Source organism: Sarcophilus harrisii, unplaced genomic scaffold, assembly GCF_902635505.1.
Source record: "Sarcophilus harrisii unplaced genomic scaffold, mSarHar1.11, whole genome shotgun sequence".
NCBI lineage: Eukaryota > Metazoa > Chordata > Mammalia > Dasyuromorphia > Dasyuridae > Sarcophilus > Sarcophilus harrisii.
In genome coordinates this window covers 1-9,109 of record NW_022290873.1, presented here as the reverse complement: position 1 = coordinate 9,109, position 9,109 = coordinate 1, and the positions used below count along the sequence as shown (strand labels likewise).

At 45.1% G+C, this 9,109-nt stretch overlaps 1 long non-coding RNA gene across 2 annotated transcripts; it reads left to right on the top strand.

Annotated features, from left to right (window-relative positions):
- Positions 1 to 16: 16 nt before the first annotated feature.
- Positions 17 to 8,746, top strand: LOC116420413. Of its 2 annotated transcripts, none has more exons than XR_004230736.1 (7): positions 17 to 1,020; positions 2,110 to 2,152; positions 3,216 to 3,258; positions 4,349 to 4,391; positions 5,481 to 5,523; positions 6,587 to 6,629; positions 8,731 to 8,746. It is a non-coding gene; the product is annotated as an uncharacterized LOC116420413 (long non-coding RNA). The 2 variants fall into 2 exon arrangements; XR_004230735.1 differs by lacking the exon at positions 8,731 to 8,746 and adding an exon at positions 7,662 to 7,681.
- Positions 8,747 to 9,109: the final 363 nt, after the last annotated feature.

Sequence of the window (9,109 nt, the reverse complement as noted above, 5' to 3'; positions counted from 1 at the left end):
GAGTTGTCCCCGGGTGCCTAGGGAGGATGTTCTGCGGCCTTTGTATGGCTGACTGCTTCCTGGGCTGACTGCTACCCAGTCTGAGTGGTAACAATTGAGGTGGTGGTGGATTCATTTGCAGGCATGAAACGGATTCTGCCCCAATTTCAGAGGGGGCAGAGAAACCCAATCCATTTTCTTGCTAGGTGAAGCAGTTCGGGGCAAGGGTAGAGCCAGAGCGAATCTGCACTATATCTGGGAATCCCAATGACCTTCAGCCCTTACAGATGACTGATATAGGCCAACCTTTCAGTCGGTTGTGTAAAGAACTTGCATTGCCACCACCAAGGCAAATCGAATCCGTCTCTTATTCTGGAGTTCAAAAACGTATAATTGAAGTAGAGAGAACTTAGGAGGGGAACACTTAGAAAGATAATTGGATAATCACAAAGAGCCTTGAAAGTGTCTCTCCAATTACTGCTCTGCAGATTACCGGTGGCCATTCGATGTGGGTTTTCCAAAGTTGATTGCCAATTCAGACATTTTTCCACAGCTTTTAGCCATCCCAAGAAATAATGTGAGCAATTTCTCTCCATGGGGGCTATTCCAAGGTGGAAAGTGTCCATCTAGCAGGCATCCAAAATAACCTTGGGATTAACTCATTCCTCATCTACACCAAATCCTCGGGGAGAGAAATGATTAAAAAATAGCATGGTGTCCTAGACGTGGACACAAATTCCCAATGGGACCATTCCCATTTGGGAGATGATGGCGCATATAAAGAAGTTTGGTATAGACAGTCCCAATTCCTTAGCTGGTAGGGCTTGGGTTTGGAGAAGACACAAAGTCCAATTCTTTGTGTGCAAAAGAGTGGGAGAGGTCAGGTTTTGAGTGTACTTGTGGAAGCCTAGAGGTTTCTTAGCATGACTATTCGCACCTTTCAACGCACATCATGTTCCACGGCTATTGCTTATTTTTTCTTTCTGTTTTTGTTTTAGATAAAGGAGAGTGTGTCGGCAGAGCCCGCCTCATCCAGAACTGGTGAGTTTACTGCCCCTTTGTAAATTGGATACAACCTGATGCCTCTTCTAGCTAGGATGGATCTCCTCCAGATCCCAGGGGCCTCCTATGTTTTCTGGAGTGCTCCAGTTGGAGGGTGTCCTCGGGTGCCTAGGGAGGATGTTCTGCGGCCTTTGTATGGCTTACTGCTTCCTGGGCTGACTGCTACCCAGTCTGAGTGGTAACAATTGAGGTGGTGGTAGATACATTTGCAGGCATGAAATGGATTCTGCACCAATTTTAGAGGGGGCAGAGAAACCCAATCCATTTTATTGCTAGGTGAAGCAGTTCGGGGCAAGGGTAGAGCCAGAGCGAATCTGCACTATATCTGGGAATCCCAATGACCTTCAGCCCTTACAGATGACTGATATAGGCCAACTTTTCAGTCGGTTGTGTAAAGAACTTGCATTGCCACCACCAAGGCAAATCGAATCCGTCTCTTATTCTGGAGTTCAAAAACATATAATTGAAGTAGAGAGAACTTAGGAGGGGAACACTTAGAAAGATAATTGGATAATCACGAAGAGCCTTAAAAGTGTCTCTCCAATTACTGCTCTGCAGAGAATGGGTGGCCATTAGATGTTGATTTTCCAAAGTTCATTGCCAATTCAGACATTTTTCCACACCTTTTAGCCATCCCATGAAAAAATGTGAGCAATTTCTCTCCATGGGGGCTATTCCAAGGTGGAAAGTGTTCATCTAGCAGGCATCCAAAATAACCTTGGGATTAACTAATTCCTTATCTACACCAAATCCTTATGGAGAGAAATGATTAAAAAATAGCTTGGTGTCCTTGATGTGCACCCAAATTCCCAATGGGACCATTCCCATTTGGGAGATGATGGGGCATATAAAGAAGTTTCGTATAGACTGTCCCAATTCCTTAGCTGGTAGGGCTTGGGTTTGGAGAAGACACAAAGTCCAAATCTTTGTGTGCAAAAGAGTGGGAAAGGTCAGGTTTTGAGTGTAATTGTGGAAGCCTAGAGGTTTCTTAGCATGACTATGCGCACCTTTCAAAGCACATCATGTTCCACGGCTATTGCTTATTTTTTCTTTCTGTTTTTGTCTTAGATAAAGGAGAGTGCGTCGGCAGAGCCCGCCTCATCCAGAACTGGTGAGTTTACTGCCCCTTTGTAAATTGGATACAACCTGATGCCTCTTGTAGCTAGGATGGATCTCCTCCAGATCCCAGGGGCCTCCTATGTTTTCTGGAGTGCTCCAGTTGGAGGGTGTCCTCGGGTGCCTAGGGAGGATGTTCTGTGGCCTTTGTATGGCTGACTGCTACCCAGTCTGAGTGGTAACAATTGAGGTGGTGGTGGATACATTTGCAGGCATGAAATGAATTCTGCACCAATTTCAGAGGGGGCAGAGAAACCCAATCCATTTTATTGCTAGGTGAAGCAGTTCGGGGCAAGGGTAGAGCCAGAGCGAATCTGCACTATGTCTGGGAATCCCAATGACCTTCAGCCCTTACAGACGACTGATATAGGCCAACCTTTCAGTCGTTTGTGTAAAGAACTTGCATTGCTATCACCAAGGCAAATCGAATCAGTCTCTTATTCAGGAGTTCAACAAAGCATTCTAGAAGTAGAGAGAACTTGGAAGTGAACACTTAGAAAGATAATTGAAAGTGTCTTGAAAGTGTCTCTCCAATTACTGCTCTGCAGAGAATCGGTGGCCATTCGATGTGGATTTTCCAAAGTTGATTGCCAATTCAGACATTTTTCTACAGCTTTCAGCCATCCCAAGAAATAATGTGACCAATTTCTCTCCATGGGGGCTATTCCAAGGTGGAAAGTGTCCATCTAGCAGGCATCCAAAATAACCTTGGGATTAACTAATTCCTCATCTACACCAAATCCTCGGGGAGAGAAATGATTAAAAAATAGCATGGTGTCCTTGACGTGGACACAAATTCCCAATGGGACCATTCCCATTTGGGAGATGATGGGGCATATAAAGAAGTTTCGTATAGACTGTCCCAATTCCTTAGCTGGTAGGGCTTGGGTTTGGAGAAGACACAAAGTCCAATTCTTTGTGTGCAAAAGAGTGGGAGAGGTCAGGTTTTGAGTGTAATTGTGGAAGCCTAGAGGTTTCTTAGCATGACTATTCGCACCTTTCAAAGCACATCATGTTCCACAGCTATTGCTTATTTTTTCTTTCTGTTTTTGTTTTAGATAAAGGAGAGTGCGTCGGCAGAGCCCGCCTCATCCAGAACTGGTGAGTTTCCTGCCCCTTTGTAAATTGGATACAACCTGATGCCTCTTCTAGCTAGGATGGATCTCCTCCAGATCCCAGGGGCCTCCTATGTTTTCTGGAGTGCTCCAGTTGGAGGGTGTCCTCGGGTGCCTAGGGAGGATGTTCTGCGGCCTTTGTATGGCTGACTGCTTCCTGGGCTGACTGCTACCCAGTCTGAGTGGTAACAATTGAGGTGGTGGTGGATTCATTTGCAGGCATGAAACGGATTCTGCCCCAATTTCAGAGGGGGCAGAGAAACCCAATCCATTTTCTTGCTAGGTGAAGCAGTTCGGGGCAAGGGTAGAGCCAGAGCGAATCTGCACTATATCTGGGAATCCCAATGACCTTCAGCCCTTACAGATGACTGATATAGGCCAACCTTTCAGTCGCTTGTGTAAAGAACTTGCATTGCCACCACCAAGGCAAATCGAATCCGTCTCTTATTCTGGAGTTCAAAAACGTATAATTGAAGTAGAGAGAACTTAGGAGGGGAACACTTAGAAAGATAATTGGATAATCACGAAGAGCCTTGAAAGTGTCTCTCCAATTACTGCTCTGCAGAGAATGGGTGGCCATTAGATGTTGATTTTCCAAAGTTCATTGCCAATTCAGACATTTTTCCACACCTTTTAGCCATCCCATGAAACAATGTGAGCAATTTCTCTCCATGGGGGCTATTCCAAGGTGGAAAGTGTTCATCTAGCAGGCATCCAAAATAACCTTGGGATTAACTAATTCCTTATCTACACCAAATCCTTATGGAGAGAAATGATTAAAAAATAGCTTGGTGTCCTTGATGTGCACCCAAATTCCCAAATGGGACCATTCCCATTTGGGAGATGATGGGGCATATAAAGAAGTTTCGTATAGACTGTCCCAATTCCTTAGCTGGTAGGGCTTGGGTTTGGAGAAGACACAAAGTCCAAATCTTTGTGTGCAAAAGAGTGGGAAAGGTCAGGTTTTGAGTGTAATTGTGGAAGCCTAGAGGTTTCTTAGCATGACTATGCGCACCTTTCAAAGCACATCATGTTCCACGGCTATTGCTTATTTTTTCTTTCTGTTTTTGTCTTAGATAAAGGAGAGTGCGTCGGCAGAGCCCGCCTCATCCAGAATTGGTGAGTTTACTGCCCCTTTGTAAATTGGATACAACCTGATGCCTCTTGTAGCTAGGATGGATCTCCTCCAGATCCCAGGGGCCTCCTATGTTTTCTGGAGTGCTCCAGTTGGAGGGTGTCCTCGGGTGCCTAGGGAGGATGTTCTGCGGTCTTTGTATGGCTTACTGCTTCCTGGGCTGACTGCTACCCAGTCTGAGTGGTAACAATTGAGGTGGTGGTAGATACATTTGCAGGCATGAAATGGATTCTGCACCAATTTCAGAGGGGGCAGAGAAACCCAATCCATTTTATTGCTAGGTGAAGCAGTTCGGGGCAAGGGTAGAGCCAGAGCGAATCTGCACTATATCTGGGAATCCCAATGACCTTCAGCCCTTACAGATGACTGATATAGGCCAACCTTTCAGTCGGTTGTGTAAAGAACTTGCATTGCCACCACCAAGGCAAATCGAATCCGTCTCTTATTCTGGAGTTCAAAAACATATAATTGAAGTAGAGAGAACTTAGGAGGGGAACACTTAGAAAGATAATTGGATAATCACGAAGAGCCTTGAAAGTGTCTCTCCAATTACTGCTCTGCAGAGAATGGGTGGCCATTAGATGTTGATTTTCCAAAGTTCATTGCCAATTCAGACATTTTTCCACACCTTTTAGCCATCCCATGAAACAATGTGAGCAATTTCTCTCCATGGGGGCTATTCCAAGGTGGAAAGTGTTCATCTAGCAGGCATCCAAAATAACCTTGGGATTAACTAATTCCTTATCTACACCAAATCCTTGTGGAGAGAAATGATTAAAAAATAGCTTGGTGTCCTTGATGTGAACCCAAATTCCCAATGGGACCATTCCCATTTGGGAGATGATGGGGCATATAAAGAAGTTTCGTATAGACTGTCCCAATTCCTTAGCTGGAAGGGCTTGGGTTTGGAGAAGACACAATGTCCAAATCTTTGTGTGCAAAAGAGTGGGAAAGGTCAGGTTTTGAGTGTAATTGTGGAAGCCTAGAGGTTTCTTAGCATGACTATGCGCACCTTTCAAAGCACATCATGTTCCACGGCTATTGCTTATTTTTTCTTTCTGTTTTTGTCTTAGATAAAGGAGAGTGCGTCGGCAGAGCCCGCCTCATCCAGAACTGGTGAGTTTACTGCCCCTTTGTAAATTGGATACAACCTGATGCCTCTTGTACCTAGGATGGATCTCCTCCAGATCCCAGGGGCCTCCTATGTTTTCTGGAGTGCTCCAGTTGGAGGGTGTCCTCGGGTGCCTAGGGAGGATGTTCTGTGGCCTTTGTATGGCTGACTGCTACCCAGTCTGAGTGGTAACAATTGAGGTGGTGGTGGATACATTTGCAGGCATGAAATGAATTCTGCACCAATTTCAGAGGGGGCAGAGAAACCCAATCCATTTTATTGTTAGGTGAAGCAGTTCAGGGCAAGGGTAGAGCCAGAGCGAATCTGCACTATGTCTGGGAATCCCAATGATCTTCAGCCCTTACAGACGACTGATATAGGCCAACCTTTCAGTCGTTTGTGTAAAGAACTTGCATTGCTATCACCAAGGCAAATCGAATCAGTCTCTTATTCAGGAGTTCAACAAAGCATTCTAGAAGTAGAGAGAACTTGGAAGTGAACGCTTAGAAAGATAATTGAAAGTGTCTTGAAAGTGTGTCTCCAATTACTGCTCTGCAGAGAATCGGTGGCCATTCGATGTGGATTTTCCAAAGTTCATTGCCAATTCAGACATTTTTCCACACCTTTTAGCCATCCCATGAAACAATGTGAGCAATTTCTCTCCATGGGGGCTATTCCAAGGTGGAAAGTGTTCATCTAGCAGGCATCCAAAATAACCTTGGGATTAACTAATTCCTTATCTACACCAAATCCTTGTGGAGAGAAATGATTAAAAAATAGCTTGGTGTCCTTGATGTGCACCCAAATTCCCAATGGGACCATTCCCATTTGGGAGATGATGGGGCATATAAAGAAGTTTCGTATAGACTGTCCCAATTCCTTAGCTGGTAGGGCTTGGGTTTGGAGAAGACACAAAGTCCAAATCTTTGTGTGCAAAAGAGTGGGAAAGGTCAGGTTTTGAGTGTAATTGTGGAAGCCTAGAGGTTTCTTAGCATGACTATGCGCACCTTTCAAAGCACATCATGTTCCACGGCTATTGCTTATTTTTTCTTTCTGTTTTTGTCTTAGATAAAGGAGAGTGCGTCGGCAGAGCCCGCCTCATCCAGAACTGGTGAGTTTACTGCCCCTTTGTAAATTGGATACAACCTGATGCCTCTTGTACCTAGGATGGATCTCCTCCAGATCCCAGGGGCCTCCTATGTTTTCTGGAGTGCTCCAGTTGGAGGGTGTCCTCGGGTGCCTAGGGAGGATGTTCTGTGGCCTTTGTATGGCTGACTGCTACCCAGTCTGAGTGGTAACAATTGAGGTGGTGGTGGATACATTTGCAGGCATGAAATGAATTCTGCACCAATTTCAGAGGGGGCAGAGAAACCCAATCCATTTTATTGTTAGCAGTTGGGGCAAGGGTAGAGCCGACGAATCGACTATGCTGGGAATCCCAATGACCTTCAGCTTACAGAGACTGAAAGGCCAACCTTTCAGTCGTTTGTGTAAAAACCAGCCATCACCAAGCCAAATCGATTAATTCTTATTCTGAGTTCAACAAAATTCTTTGAAAAGGAAGCTTGGAAGTGAACACTTAGAAAGATAATTGGATAATCCCGAAGAGCCTTGAAAGTGTCTCTCCAATTACAGCTCTGTAGAGAATTGGTGGCCATTCGATATGGATTTTCCAAAGTTGATTGCCAATTCAGACATTTTTCCACAGCTTTTAGCCATCCCAAGAAATAATGTGAGCAATTTCTCTCCATGGGGGCTATTCCAAGGTGGAAAGTGTCCATGTAGGGATCCAAAATAACCTTGGGATTAACTAATTCCTCATCTACACCAAATCCTCGGGGAGAGAAACGAGTAAAAAATAGCATGGTGTCCTTGACGTGGACCCAAATTCCCAATGGGACCATTCCCATTTCGGAGATTATGGGCCATATAAAGAAGTTTTGTATAGACTGTCCCAATTCCTTAGCTGGTAGGGCACGAGTTTGGAGAAGACACGTCTAATTCTTTGTGTGCAAAAGAGTGGGAGGGGTCAGGTTTTGAGTGTAATTGTGGAAGCCTAGAGCTTTCTTAGCATGACTATTCGCACCTTTCAAAGCACATCATGTTCCATGGCTATTGCTTATTTTTTCTTTGTTTTGTTTAGATAAAGGAGAGTGTCGGCAGAGCCTCATCCAGAACTGGTGAGTTTACTGCCCCTTTGTAAATTGGATACAACCTGATGCCTCTTCTAGCTAGGATGGATCTCCTCCAGATCCCAGGGTCGTCCTATGCTTTCTGGAGTGCTCCAGTTGGAGTGTTTCCTCGGTACCTAGGGACGATGTTCTGTGGCCTTAGTATGGCTGACTGCTTCCTGGGCTGACTGCTACCCAGTCTGAGTGGTAACAATTGAGGTGGTGGTGGATACATTTGCAGGCATGAAATGGATTCTGCACCAATTTCAGAGGGGGCAGAGAAACCCAATCCATTTTATTGCTAGATGAAGCCTTTCGGGGCAAGGGTAGAGCCAGAGCGAATCTGCACCATGTCTGGGAATCCAAACCCCTTCAGCCCTTGCAGATGACTGATATAGGCCAACCTTTCAGTCGTTTGTATAAAAAACTTGCATTGCCATCACCAAGCCAAATCGAATCAGTCTCTTATTCTGGAGTTCAACAAAGTATTCTTGAAGTAGAGAGAACTTGGAAGTGAACACTTAGAAAGATAATTGGATAATCCCGAAGAGTCTTGAAAGTGTCTCTCCAATTACTGCTCTGCAGAGAATCGGTGGCCATTCGATGTGGATTTTCCAAAATTGATTGCCAATTCAGACATTTTTCCACAGCTTTTAGCCATCCCAAGAAATAATGTGTTTTCTCCATGGGGCTATTCCAAGGAGGAAAGTGTCCATCTAGCAGGATCCAAAATAACCTTGGGATTAACTAATTCCTCATCACACCAAACCGGGGGAGAAATGATTAAAATAGCATGGTGTCCTTGAGGGACCCAATTTCCAATGGGACCATTCCCATTTGGGAGATGATGGGGCATATAAAAGGTTTTTACCTTAATTCCTTAGCGGTAGGGCGGTTTGGAGAAGACACAAAGTCCAACTTTTTCAAAAGATGGGAGAGGCGGTTTTGAGGTAATTGTGGAACCTAGGGTTTTGCATGACTATTCGCACCTTTCAAAGCACATCTTTCCACGGCATTCATTTTTCTTTTGTTTTTGTTTAGATAAAGGAGAGGCGGCAGAGCCCCTCATCCAGAACTGGTAGCAGCCCTTTTAAATGGATAAACCTGATGCCCTTTGTAGCAGGATGGATCTCCCCGATCCCAGGGGCCTCCTATTTTTTCTGGAGTGCTCCAGTTGGAGGGTGTCCTCTTGTGCCTAGGGAGGATATTCTGCGGCCTTTGTATGGCTGACTGCTTCCTGGGCTGACTGCTACCCAGTCTGAGTGGTAACAATTGAGATGGTTTTGGATACATTTGGAGGCATGAAATGGATTCTGCACCAGAAAAACCAGAGCATGACCTGGGGCAGGTGTCATGAAAGAGGCTCTCCAGGACCTCTGCAGTGTTTCCGACAAAGGCAGGGGAAAGCTTGGTGTTTTCA